The following is a 14,784-nucleotide window of genomic DNA, read 5'->3' on the forward strand; positions in this document are numbered from 1 at the left end:
GCCACTATAACTAGTAACCAGCATATGCCAAGCCAACTTCTCACACTGGGGGTGAATGTTTTGGTTTGTTCTGCATTCCGTCCATCAATCGTGTGTCTTTTGCAATAATATCCAGAGGCATCCTGGGCCCAAAAGGGGATCGTCCCCTACAAACACTTCTAGATACAGGCCCCCTCACTCATGGTGTGCCTGCTACCAGCAGTAGTAGCACCCTGCCAGCTGCAGGGGAGGTTGGTGCAGAGTGCGGCCTGTTAGAACAGACACCAGTGCAGAGGAACCAAGGGGCATATTATCAAGCCAGGCGATAAAATTATCACCGCTTTAGCGGCAGAAAACTACCGCTAAAACTGCGATAATGGGCTTGCTAATATGCTCTATGGAATTCCAACTGAAGCCCATGTTAGACGTCCTTCACATTTAACATGGGCTTAAATTGGAATTCCATAGAGCATATTATCAAGCCCATTATCGCAGTTTTAGCTGTAGTTTTCTGCCGCTAATGCGGCGATAATTTTATCGCCTGTCTTGATAATATGCCCCCAAGATGGCGCGGATGGACGCAAGCAGTCGCACACAGTGAGAACGGGGACAAGGGAGGAGTAAAGGAGTGAGCGTCAACACCTAGCTGCAGGTGCTTCATGCCCACCCGCAGAGCCGGAAGTGGAATAACGGAAGTCATGAGGGCGGCAACCGGGGCAGGGAGCCCGTTGGAGATGGAGTTATGAATGTCTGGAGCGGTGTCTGGGTCGGCTTTGATCGGTGGAAATAGGAGGTGGGTGAGAGGGCCTGTAGATCACCGTCTGCACACTTTAGTACCCTGGGGCCCTCCCTCTCCCACCCCCAGCCCAGATAAGATCTGCGGCACAGGCTTTGCAGTGCCTGTGCCACTGTTGATGGGGTGACAGCTCGGGAGTGGAAGATAAGGCCAGCATAAGACTACACCACGGCCACCAAGAATTGTGGGCCCTTCTAGACCCCCCCCCCCAAAGGCACTGGCAGAAAACAAGACCCACATTAGCCCCGGACAGCAGCAACATTTTTTTACAAACCGCATGCAGCTGTCTCCCAGCAGGGTCTGCCATGCCATTGTTCCTTCCCTCAGCCCAGGAGCATTGGCTCACAATGGGCAAGGATAGAGCACAGCACGAAGAAGGGCCGGGGGGCCCCAACAGGGGCTGGGAGTAACCTGGAGATACAGGTATTGCGAAGCCCTATATGGGCCCACATCATGGAGGCTACTGAAACTTCATACTCAGCACTACAGACAAAATAGACTGTCTCACAGAATGTTAACTTGCTCTGCGTGAACCTCTGCAAAGTGGCAGAAAGATCCATGGCCACTTGGGAGCCTTGCAGGAGGATCTCCAGACCTTAAAGGCGATGGTTGGCTCACTTACAGAGCTTTTCAGAGGGGGAGAGAGTCAGAGACGCCGAGGGGCGCTCACGCCACTGTAATTTTCGCTTTGTGAGGTTCCCTGAGGGGATTGAGGGGATTACCCCTGAATTCTTTTGGGAACGCTGGCTCAAACACAACATAGAACCAAATACACTGTAGGAAGTGTTTGTACTAAAGAGGGCCACAGGTCTCTGGCCACCAGGCCCCTACCAGGTACACTGCCACAAACAATGAAAGTGAAACTACAGAGGCAGGGACATGATCCCACGAGTGGTCAGAGAGGCGGGAGACCTGAAATTTGATATCTTTGTCATAAGCATATTCCAGGACTACACACAGCAGGTCTAATGCCTCCAACAGTCATTCACCACTTTCAAAACCGAAACTGAGGGCAATGGAACTGTGCTACATGCTCCCATTTCATGTGAAATTGAAGGATGTGCAAGGGGGCAAAGAGTATTTTGTTTTACCACCATGAGGAGGCATGGGACTGGGTGGAAACGCAGTCTGAGACATGCCCCCCCGACCTTGACAAGGGAAGATTCCTACTCCTGGACCCAAAGGGGAGACAGGTCTTGCCCAGCCAGAAGACGCCTGCCCAATGGTCGAGAAAGCACACAGGTGGAATCCCACGTGGTGTCCCGGCCTGATGGAACCCTGGGTATTGAAGATCACTGGACGGAATGAGAGTAGGCCAGAGCACTGGTGGAGGTGTTCGCAGCAACACAGACAGTGGAATGTCAGGGGGACATGATAACTGAAACACTAACACATCCTGCACCAAAAGACTCCTTATGTTGCTGCAGGACTTAACCCCTTCGCTGCTGCGGACATTCCGCTGCAGCGCTGGGGGGTGCAGGGGGGCAGCGCGGCGGGCCTGTGCTCATGACGGAGCCGCTCCGTCATGAGCCACAGTTGAGCTGTGCTCATGACGGAACGGTTCCGTCATGACTCCGCCCATTTGCATTGTCGCCCCGCACAGGCGGGGAAACAGCGCCGCGCAGGCGGAGCGGCCGCCGACAGGATTGTCATGACGGAACCGTTCCGTCATGAGCACACGGCAACCGTGGCTCATGACGGAACGGTTCCGTCATGAGCAGGGAAGGGGTTAATAGCGGATGAACTGCAGTAGTAAACTGGGTGTCGGAGGGTCCTGGAAATATTTGCCCCCAAAGTGATGAGTCCTGGTCAGTGAGGGAACTTTATTGATGTTTGGCCTGTAGATGTGGCCAGGGAGTATAAAAACTGTATGGGTCGGCTTTGTGTCCCTCCCGCTCCATTGGGGGCAGGGGTGGGCATTGTGATTTGCTACGATCAAGGGATTGAAAGGAAGACTTGGAAAGCCCGCACCCACGGCAGCTGGGATCGGAGCTACGATCTGTGTTATTTTTGTATAAATATAAAGTTTGTTCTTTTCTGCCGTTGCTGTTAGTGTACCCAGCAGAGTCCTGGGGAGTGGGGGGGGCACCATAATCTGGCTCTAATGGGGGACCTTTCTACCTATTGGTGCCGAGATACTGGCTGCACCCATGCATTTTGGAGTTACATCGTTAGGAGCATGATACAAACCATTGTACACTACAATTTATGAAGGGGATGTACACAGTCTCAATAGATGGGGAGACACAGCTAGTACTAGGAAGTGCTTACCCGGGGAGAAAGGCGGTGGAACAATTTGTATGGCCCAGCGATATCAGTTGTATGAAGGGCATAGGGCTTTGCATTGGGGCAGTAAAAGTGAGAGGGCTGGGGGGGGGGGGGGGGGGGGGGGAGAGATAACCCTTCCGGGAAGCAGGAGCGGATCTGGAGAAACCCCAAAGTGATGAGATGATGGCCACAATTAATACAGTCACATGGAATGTACAGGGTCTGAATAGGTTTGTGAAGCAACACAGGGTGCAGTCATTCCTGAGCAGCCAGGTAGTCCGCACAGCATTCCTGCAAGACTCTCACCTCTTGGATGGAGAGGTACAGAAGCTGGGATAAAGGTGGAGGGGACAATTGTACTCCTTGACCTTCTCAAGTTCTGCAAAGGGGGTCTCAATCTAGATTGCACCTAGTGTACCATTCCAGACGCGCTACTTCAAGGCAGACATGTTCTGCTTTACAGCATCCTAGATGGCTGTGATCTATGCCTCCTAAACAAATATGCCCCCAACATAGAATGCAAAGGAAAGAATTGACCCCTTACACAGATATACCACTTATGTGAGCAGACTTTAATTGTATATTGGATGGCTTAGCAGACAAACGACGCCCAACCTGAAAACGAAACCCAACATGATGTCCTAGCTCAGGGAAACCATGACGAATCTTAACTGTGTGGATGTCTGGAGGGCAGCCCACCCCCACAGCTAGTGTTCTAATGCTGCACCCTTGTGCGCGGGGAAGAGGTCAGACTGGATCGGTTCTTACTCACTGAGACAATCACAGAGGATGGGGGTATTTTGAAGTACCTGGTAAGATTTATTTTTCAGTAGGATCAAGTCCTTACTATCTTGAAGGACGCACTCCTTTGCGATCAGATTCGCCTTAGAAATTCGAAATTCCAATTTTCATGTATCACCTTGGTATATTTCATTTCATAATCCAATACTATATTTTTTATTCATTTGTAAAAGTTCTTAGTTCATGAAGAAACGCTTAATCTTCAGATTCACAGGGTTAACAAATAATAATCCCCGTTTCATTTCGGGTCCAGTCCTTCTTCGGGGGTTCTCCCTGTAAAAATTAAAGGAAACGACTTGAACCGTGATTGGACTGCGAGCGGGGTAATTAGAGTATCAGTGAAAGTGAATTATCACCCCGAAGGTGCGATCTCAAAAATAGATAGTGCAAGTGCCTGTAGTATTAACAACAAGCATTTGCAATGCATCGGTTTCGCCTTTGGGACCATATATGTATTTAGCAATGCAGCATATTAGCCTGTGTGCTGAAACATCTACTGTTCTTTAACCTAGAAGCTAACTTGCCTGCTGAGAGGGAAGGAGTGCACAAACCCTGCAGGATGTGTGAACGTCTAAGACGAGCTAGAAGCAGCTGACCACAGAGCTGATTGTCCATCTACCTAGAGAGATATGTGCGTGCTCCTGGATTGGAGTGCAGTTTTTTTCTGAGCGTCTGCACCACAGCACTACTGTGAAGGAGGAGGGCGACACTTTTAAACACCCCTTTTTATTTGCAATTCGAAATAAGAAGCATTAACCCTTTGACAAGTCGGAAAAGCTTTCCTAACTAGTAAAAGTGATTTAGCAGATAAAATACTCTTTTGCACTTGCAAAACATATACATGATGATTCTGACTACGAACGATGAAGTGTTGAAATGCACCTATAAAATTAGCAAGAGTGTTTGACAAAGTGTTTTTCTCCTTCCCCAATGAGCGATCCCATTTTACAAACCCCACTGTTTAAGAGGAATCAACTTGCAAGTGAAAGGAAATGGATGATAGGATAATGACCTTAATGAAAGAGGGTCCCTTGTCACATGCCCAGCATTCCAGAAGCCTTTTAGATGTAAAATGCCTGCACCTGGAGTAAATGGTAAATTTTTCGTATAACACGGAGCTACTAGTAATATTTTTAATGTATTCAGCTGAAGCGTGAAGCGTTGCACATATTTCTTATGACAGATGTTGTTCTGTATCTACCATCTGCCAATTGAAATCAGTGGAATGATTTACACACCTGTTAATATCTTGATATTTATATACAAATACTGTATGAATTATAAGTCAGAAAAGTAAAAATTATACTATCCAGAAGAGGCAGGCGTGGCAGCTCTGCCCGACATGAAATATCCGCATAAAACTCTGCGGTGCCAGCTGCAGGTGACACGCTGTCATTGTGCCTTGTGTGATGTAGGATTTCAAGGCGCTAACCACCTCCAAGAGAGGACTGCAAATGACACAATTATCAGATGTATTGCACACAGTAATAAAGAAAAGACAGCTAAGGTAAACTAGAAGGATTGATACACTAAACAAGAGCCTCAGTCAGGTGCCATTAAAAAGATGAACAGTTGTCAGCTCATACCCAGTGTGTCAGCACAGGCGCTGGTCCTGGTGTGTTTTCAAATGATAGACAGGGCAGTTTCAGGTGTTATGATTGCTATATGCGCGCTAAAATGTGTAGGTGCATGCATACGAGTAATTTTTCAGGTCTCTTTTGTCCCATTGTTGGTAAATGTCCAAGTTTATGCACCTCGGTGGACACTAGCGCTACAACTCAGTAAACACTAATGAAGCTTATTTGACGTGCTTATACAGCTGCAGGTTTGCTGTAGATTGCACTGGGAGCAGTGCGGTGCAGAACGAGTGAAGTCACTGTAACTGAGTTGTCACTCGCCGCTGATATCTGCAGCGATCTAAAGGTCATGGCGGCCTTCTGTAGTTCTGTAATCGTTCAATCTGGAGATGGAAACATCTTGCCCACACTAGGAGTGTTGCGTGAGGCGCTATGCCACATTATTAATTTGAGGAAAACAGCACAAATATGAAGTGTGCTTTTCCATTAAAATCCCCACCGGTCCCCAAATATAGAATCGTCTTTGTGAATAACTAAACTAATGAACATCATTGAAAATTCACCTAATTTTGGAGCCAAATCGCTTTCTGTTAGTTGTGGCCTAGTTTTAGTACATTTTAAATAGGTGCTTTGGAGGGGAAACAACATATTTATTTTTTAAATTCATTAAATATTGTAGAGGCACTTGAGCGTTGTATTTACTCTATAAGCCACAAATTGAAGGGCTGCCGTCAACTTCAATAGAGCCAGGCCTTCATTTGTCTTTAAAAGGTTATTTTATGCAGCACCACAGTCCCGTGTGTAAACAAACTTTTTAGGTAAAACAAAAATAGGCAGCAATTGTGATTGGACCCTGTCGATTCTGCCCCTCCATGTTGTGGTCTAAAAAATGTTTCTCCAAAATCGGAGTTCACTATGTGCCCAAGGGACTCTGGAAGCACTCATGTATAACATAAAACAGCCCAGCATAAAAGTATTGTACATAATACACTTATTGCATTAACCTCTTCCGTGCCCATGACGAGATGGTCTCGTCATGGGCCGCGGTTGCGCTGTGCCCATGACGAGACTATCTCGTCATGAACCCCGCCCGCTAATGCAACGGCCCGCACAGGGCGGGGAAAGGGCGTGGCACTGAAGGGCAGGGGCGGCTGGTGGATTTCTAAACTGGTGGGGCGGAAAATCTGTACCCATGTACAATGCGTGCGCGAGCGAGCGAAGCGAGCGAGCCCGAACTGAAAAATGAGGGTGCAAGAAAATTTTGCAAAAAATGTATTCAAATGGTGGGTTTTACACCACATATTTACTGTAAATTTTGGCAAAAACGGGATCCAAATATAGCATTTTAAAGCACAAGTGTGAAGAAAATATTTAAAAAATGTGCCCAATCCTCTAACTGGTCTGCTTGCAAAACGACCCCCAAGTCAAGCACACACAGCCAATGGGAAGAGGCCCTCTCAGTGTTTTCTACCTGTAACACATCTCTTCCTCTTTACTGTATTGGTTAATGAAGTCATCAAGGCTCACACCATTGGTAAGACCGTACATTGCAAATACTTTGAAAATTAGATGGCGAAAGAGATCCATCCAAGGATTGCAGTTCATGCTTGATTTTTGTAAGATTAGCCAGACAAACAGAAATTATATTCCAGCAAACTGCGTTTATTTTGCGAAATATAGCATTTATATACTATAAACGTACACTGACAGAAAGTCCACATAACAGAAATTGAGGTGCAAAGCATACAAACCTGACGACAAGATTTTGGGTGGAAAGCAAAGATATGCTGAAAAAGACAGATATGGTTTATAAATTGTTTCAAAATTTACAATAGAGAAAAAGGAGTTAACACAATAAATTTAACTTTTAAATTGAAACATAAATAATAAAACATATAAATGTAGAGCATTACAAGAAAAAAAATTGAAATCAGTGAAGATAGTAGTTTGCATTTAGGGCCTCATTTATGAGGTTTTGCTGTAGGGCAGAACAGTAGGCCTTCCTGCTGCCCTGCCCTACAGCAAAAGAAAAGGGCACAAATGTACCGTATCTATCAGCAGATACGGCGCATTTGTTTCCTTTCCCCATGCACCGGCACACAATAAGCTGCTGTGCGCCAATGTAGGCACTGTTGCACCATGGTGCACTGGTGCCTGCATAGCGGGCAATTACAAGAGGCGTTTTCCTCTTTCCCTGAGTGCTGCAGAAGGCACTATGCATAGAAAAAAGAAAAAAAGAGGCGAAATAAAGAGATTTCTCCGCGTTGTACCTCTGTAAATTTTTGGTGCTGCTTCAGATTACCAATTTCTCCCTCCCTGCACTACAGAGTATAACCGTCTGATCACATAAAGGAACCCTACGTGAATGATGTGTTGTCACTGCAGTCTGGTAAAAAACGAAACGGGCCGGCTGCCTGTGCCAGGGCACAAAACAGAGCCCGATTAGAGACCTGTTTCGAGGCCCCCATTAAAAAACTGCAGGGGTTCAGACTCTGCCCACTTAAAGCTATGGGCAAGCCCAGTCTCCTTCTCTGCGATGCTGCACATTTGAGCAAAATAAATGTAATGCATTCGACTTCTGGCCTCCTCACATTCACCTACTCTGAGATATGGCATCAGACACAGGACATGAAGTGGGCAGACGTCACGAGCCTCTGTCTTAGGAATTATTATTACATATCAATTGCAATATTTTTGGGGGAGATTTACATGAATTTTGGACAGTCAGCTGCTGCTGCACATTGCTCATAACTGGGCTCTAACACTGATTAATTGATGGAGTCAAATGACCATCTGGTTGGATTTGTTACCATATGGGTATCAACTATGTTCTAAATGGTTTTGATTTGAATGGCCTGCCTGATGTGAGTCATTCTCATAAAAAATGATGTGTTCCATACTCTGTAAGAATTAGACCAGAGGAATGGCATTGGGAGTGTGTGAACACTGAAGAGACAGCTTATCTGCGTTTATTGGGCTATACTCGGAATTTCCGAGCCGTATACCACCACCTCCTTAATATTAACTATTTAACTTAGCACGGTTTGCTGTATTCAAACCTACAATCGCTACCCGTTTTTCATATCACAGTGCCACAATTGCAGGGTTTGAGTTGGTATTAGAGTGCCATCGTTTGAAGTTGTTAAGTCGTCCTTGTATTTTTATGAATGGAATGGTTAAAAATGGCACACAAAGGCGCACAGGGCCTCAAAATGTCTGCTATCCAACTAACGAAACCAAAAGTTACCAATAAATTGCACAATGTATGTATGCCACCAGGGCAAGGCAGCAGGCCTCAAAGCCACCCTCCACCCCCGCACCACCACCCCACCCCCGCAACTACCCATCATGGAATCAAAGTCACCCTGCCGGCCGGGCCCCAAAAGGCGTAAGTAAAATAAATTATTGCAGCAGTGACAAAATGAAAAACAAGACATAAACAGTTTAACTGTTTAAGTGTTGTGTTTCATTTTAAACAGTCTTCAGAAGTTCTGCACGGATGTTTTAGTATGAGGTAAAAGACCAGACTTTATAGCCCTTGGAAAAATGCTGCTTGCAACCCATGCCTAAGAACATACCTCACGCACAAATAAAGTGTGCACAAATATGGAAATCTTGCCTGATCGTTAACAGCATAGACCCCATCAGAGGCATAGCTAGAGCTTATGGCGCCCAGGGCTATCCCTCAGATTGCCGCCCCTGGGGGGGGGGGGGTAGGGGTTGCTGGGAAAAAGGACGGCAAGCACTTGAAAGAGGACCAAGAGACACATACTATCGCCGCTAATAGTTATCTCGATCATGCAAGTTACATGCACATACATGACACGGTCCAAGGCTACACAGTTGAATACACCGGTGATTGGCAGTGACTGGCAGTACACAAGAGAATACACAGACTGCATGATCTATCTGGGGACTCAGAAAAACCGCATGTGACATCCATCAGAGAACTGTGTGAACAATTACCTGATAATCCCCTCAGTACAATGCAAACATGCACATACATGACACTTTTCAGGGATCCATCATCTACAGCTGACATTAAATGACCATTCATCATGGTCCCCCCATTAAAGCAGTGCACTTTGTGATCTGCATGGTACATGTTCTTTGCAGCAGGCATATTAATCCTCTGTGCTACCTTTCCAGGAGTCAACCCTTCCACTAGACAAAACTCGGATCTCTCTCTAGGAAGAACATTAATCACCGAAGTTATCATGACATTTTTTTTAAAGCATAATATACTTACAAACACTACGCACCCACCTGAAATAGGTACCCAGTGCGGTCACACAGTTTGCACCGCCCTAACCTGCTCAAGGTTCATGTGACTTCAGTGACAGAATCTCAGTGACTGGATCACTGTTGCTCTAGGGTGTGCTGCTTCATAGGCCTGTCCGCAAGACTGGAGATGAACTTCAGTATGGATTGTGGTGGACAGTCCTTCAAGGTTAACTCACAATTGACACCTCTAGGGTACACCTGCTTCTGCTAAGACATCAAGCCTTCTAAGGTCTAGTGGGGCCTTCTAAGGTCTAGCATGGGAATATGCTCCCTCAGTAGAGTGGACTGGTCATGAAGGCTGAACCCAGTTCCCCAGTTCCAAATTCGACAGCTCTGGCCATAGTGCCCCATCCTCTCCCCCACTGAACACCATACTGTCCCACTGAGAGAAACTCGCACTGCCTTCAGCTACAACCTAATTGTGCCCGCTATAAACACTTGGATGTGGCTCAATTCAAATTATGCACTTGATAAGAGTAATATGCTGCCTAAAAAAAAAAGTAAAAGCAAACACTCAAAGGGAATGCTAGATTAAGTAAAGCATGTGAAATGTAAGCAGAAACAACATGGTTACCTTAACGATCTCTCACTCACTATTCAGAAATCAGCGAGTGGTTTTACCTGAAAAGTTAAGGACATGACTACAGGGCCCTGAATGGACCCATTTCAATGTCCATTGCTTATATCCTTAGAAAACGTAAGCAGTATGGTAAAAAGACCACATCCCTGAACGCAGAGCCCGCAGTACACATTTTGTTTTCCAATCCACACTTTGCAGTACCTCCAGGACTGGTGCACTAGTTGCAAGCCCAGGGAAAACAAAGTCAAGAAAACAAAAATAGCGCTTCACTGGCAAACTCTGTAAAAGTGGCGCTGATGTGTTTGGGTGTGAATAAAATCAATCTGGTCAGTTTGCTACCACTCTGTCTTACTTTATTTCGTTATTTTTCCTATTTTTAACCTTTTATTCCAGATGCTGCACTTTGGAATTAAAATACGACATTTACAGCAAAAAAAAAATCTTTTTTGGATCCATTTCACAGGGGAGCAAATAAAAGGAAGGAGAGGAAAGAGTGTGAAAACCCCGTCTTGAAATCTCGGTTTTCTATAAGAGACAGGGCTGGCTTTAGTGCTGGTGGCGCCCTGTGCGATAATGTTTGTTGGCGCCCCCCCCCCCCCCCCAATGACCACCCCCACCACGGATTCTCTCACTAGCACCCTTTAACAGTGACCAAGTCACCATAACCACACCCTCTCAGATGCATTGAATTAGTTATATAGCGCCACTCATACCAGGGTAGGGTGTCCGAGCACTTTGCATCACACACACACTACGCAGAGACAATCAATCATACGTGTGTAAATCAGTGTATAGGAAATGTTACTTAAGCCAAAGGACTGAAAGTGTAGGAGTCACATGTCACCCATACTGGTAGGCAGTATAGTTCAAGAGTGCTTGGTGTGGAGAAGCACAAACGCAGAGTCGAAAAAGAAACAGCATAGTTGGGAGTTTTCTCTAGTAATAAGAATCGATTTCTAGCCAAATTAACCCTTTTTGCAACATTAATCAATGTTCTAATAATGTATACTTTGCAGTGTGTATGCAGTTCTAGGATGAAAGTTAATAGCTCACTATTCTATATTAGGACTTTAAGTTATAAATTGCAAGTAACAAAAGGATGTCTCTTTTGAAAGCAGTAACCTGCTGATCTGTTAACATTGTGTGCACTCTGTAATCTACTTGGCACACGCTCTTTGCAGCAGGCACTTTAACCCTCTGCACTAACTTCACATGAGTGAAAACCTCAACTTTACAAAACACTGATCTCTCTCCAGGAAGATAATGAATCACACGAGTTTTCTTGACATTTATGTGAGGCCTGGTAATTGCAGAGGGAAAGAAACGCTGCAGCAGGTGCTTCAAAAACTCAATAAACTTTGAAACACGGCGCCCCCAGGAAGCCAGCACCCGATGCGGTGGCACCAGTCGCACCGCTCTGTCTCTGCTCTCTTTCTCTCCTCAAGGGGCCAAGGGCACAGTCTCTTTCCTCTCAGGGGTCAGTCTCTCTTCTCTCTGGGGGCTGTCTCTCTGCTCCCTCTCCTCTCTGGGTCACTGCCCTCTCTTCTCTCAGGGCTCCGTCTCTGCTCTCTCCCCACTCGAGGGCTCTGTCTCTGCTCTCTCTCCCCTTAAGGTCTCTGTCTCTCTCCTCTCAGGGGCTCGGTCTGTGTGTGTACTCCTTTCTTCTCGGGGTTTCTGCTCTCTCTCCCCCGGGAGGCTCTGTCTCTTCTGGGAGTGTGCTCTGCACACTCTCTCGTGTGCGCCCTCTCCGGAGCTCGCTCCCTCCCTCCCTCCCTCCCTCTGCCCGGGATCCGAGGCGGGAAGCAGGTGTCTCGGGGCGGTGTCTCTCGTTGCTGTGGGAACGAGACCCTGCCCTGTCCTGCCCTGACTCTCAGCCGGGAGTGAGCCCGAGGGCCTGGGACACAAATTTGTGTGGCTCTCGGTGTGAGATTTACAGAGAGGGCGCGTGTGTTTAACAAAAAAAGCGAAAGATAAAAGTTATACACATATTTAAAAAAAAGTATCACAACGCAGCGCAGCAAATGCTCTTGATGTGCTGTGATACAGGGAATTGGAAAGCGAATGAATGCACCTTATTTATTCCAATACAGGCACCGCCACATAATCTAAGTCACCCTGCCTGCCGGCCGAGCCCCCAGGCGTCAAAGTGAAGTAATAAATTATCGGATTCCATTTACTTTACTTACCGATGTTCCGATGTGATGATGACCTTCCTTCACCTCGATGTTGTTCGGTCCAGGACTCCAGGCCTTGTTCAGTCTCTCAGTCCATCTAAGCCAGGCTCCTCGGGTCTGCAGTTCACAGCGTGGAATTGGTATGAAAGCACGCAGGTCTCACAAGTCACGAGTCACGACGAAGCAAAGCCAAAAACTAGATTTTGTCTTTGGACTCCTCCCCCAGACCCCAGCAAACCAATCACTTGAAAGCAACAACAACTGTTGCTGGGTCTGGGGGAAGAGGCAAAGGCCACTGCCACACCCCCACAAACTCTAAGCTTGCCAGACAGCCCCGCCCCCAGCCATTGGAATGAATGGAGTGTCTCCAACTCCTCCCTGGGCCAAGGGAATAACGCCCAAAATCGAAATGGTATTCTGCAAATGAGACACAGGCTGCACCAACCAGTGTGTCGTCACTACCCTGCTTTCTGGCTCCAGGTCGAAGAAATCTTCGCCCAGCCAAAAGCATGTGCAGAGCAAGGGCCATCCCCCCACCCCCCTAAAGAAAACCCCACATTTTCACGTGTTTGTTCACTGAGCACTAGCAGCCAGCACAATTTATTGCTAGCTGCTCAGTGTTTTTCATCAGGCATTTTTTTTGTCCCCCAGGGTGGGAGGGCGACGCCCATCTCGCCCCTATGCACCAGCCTCCACTGCTGAAGGGGTTAAGCAACCTCCTAGGAAACATACCAGCGTTAATGACCTCAGAGCTTGAAAACCATGCCAAGAACATAGGAAGGGGATGTGGCATAGCGTCACAGTTTCAACAATTTACCCTATGCCTTCTACTGCCAAGCTGCACCAATGTACATTGGGAAATCAGAGGGGAAAAAACAAAGACCTGGATTTGCATAAATACAAGACCCAATAACTTCTCAGGTCAAAAAGAATGACAGTTATGTATTTACCACGTGCACTCCTATGTTCGCATTAATTTGCTTATAACTACATGCATAAGACAAACGGACATGCATTTGCACCAAGTTTAGGGGACACTCTCCAGGCATCATAAGCTATCACTGGACTCAAATGTCTCTACAAACGCCATCCATATTTTAGTGAAGTACGCAGCGGGAGGGGTGACACTGGACCAAAGTAGTGCTCAGGAAACACGCAGTAAAGGGGCCAATAGCCGTGGAAGGAGACATGGCCGTCATAAGGCGGGACTAGCAGCCTGTAAACCAATCAGAAGGCAGCATTTAGAAAGGAGAAAGCCACAAGTCAATGAAAAAGTGGGTGGGGAGTGGGCGTGGCTTCCCTCACCTATAGTGTATATTGCATGCCTCGCAAAGCGAGCAGCGCATGCGCTGCACCGCTAAACGAGACCTAGAAAGAGTTTCATGGAAGTGAAAAAATGGCAAAGTTGACCCGATTGGTTATGTGATTTGTGAAAGCAAAATGGTAACGAACATTGTGCTTCGTAAATCGGAAAAAGCGCATGTGAAATGTTCGTAATCGTTCTTCAAGCAAATGGAGATAATGTCCGTATGATCTTGTGAGCGCGTTGTAAGTGCTCGTAAACATGCTTCTCCAAAAAGTATAATATCCGTGCGGTCCTATTCAAAGTGCGAAGTAATGCCTGGTGACAACAGCGTCGTACCTGTGATGTAGCTCAAAACAGAGCGTGGCTCGTTCGGCGTCCTCGGAATGCAGTGTTTGACGATGACGAAGTGCTGCGGTCAAGTGACCCGAATGTGAATTAGTGTAACCCGGAAGTGTAACGTGCGCGTCTGTGATAGAAACTGAAAACATACGTTTGAAACGTCGAACTTTAATAATATCAGCCCTGATTAATCATAAAAGTAAAAAACGCAATGTAGGGCTGGTCAGGGCTAGTATCATGGGTGGGGGGCATTCCCGTTTGAGGAGACAGGCCATTAATCACCCCGTCTTGTCTCCCTCCGCATGGAGTTTTTGTTGGTATTCACTGCTTGTGAATGATCTAATTTATCCCCATAATGCACAGAGCCTGTGCTTGGCCGCCATCTGGCGGTCGCACTCCATTACCACCTATGGTTCGCCTGCCTGCTTTCTGGCCAGCAGCTGTTCAGTACAATAGCTCCCTTTCCAGCTGTTGGCATGTACCACAGGTTCTGCTGAGGCTTTTTACCCGCATTACCACCTTGACGGCCTCCCATCCCGCTCCCCTTGTGTTTGCAGCTGTCTAATTGTTTTCAAAATAGCCCATCTTTGCTACTTCAATCTCTGATTTATAGGTTTCATCCTCAAGAGTTTCAGGATCAAGCCTCCACAAGGGAACAAGAAGTTGAGGTCTCTCCATGC

The 14,784-nt window shown here is 46.7% G+C and overlaps 1 protein-coding gene across 3 annotated transcripts in view; it reads right to left on the reverse strand.

The window, feature by feature from the left end:
- The window catches only part of LOC146853829 (serine protease FAM111A-like), a 110,191-nt gene extending 95,985 nt beyond the window's left edge, over positions 1 to 14,206 (reverse strand). The window contains exons 1-2 of one of the 3 annotated variants that reach the window (XM_085651820.1): positions 14,102 to 14,186; positions 12,472 to 12,576 (exon numbers count right to left, since the gene is read on the reverse strand). The gene's annotated coding sequence lies outside the window, so the exon portion shown is untranslated. Of the gene's footprint in view, positions 1 to 12,471; positions 12,577 to 14,101 lie in introns of all 3 variants that reach the window. The other 2 variants (XM_085651818.1, XM_085651821.1) reach the window with 2 other exon arrangements.
- Between the last annotated feature and the right edge of the window lie 578 nt (positions 14,207 to 14,784).

The sequence above is a fragment of the Triturus cristatus genome, chromosome 4_1 (genome assembly GCF_964204655.1).
Source record: "Triturus cristatus chromosome 4_1, aTriCri1.1, whole genome shotgun sequence".
NCBI lineage: Eukaryota > Metazoa > Chordata > Amphibia > Caudata > Salamandridae > Triturus > Triturus cristatus.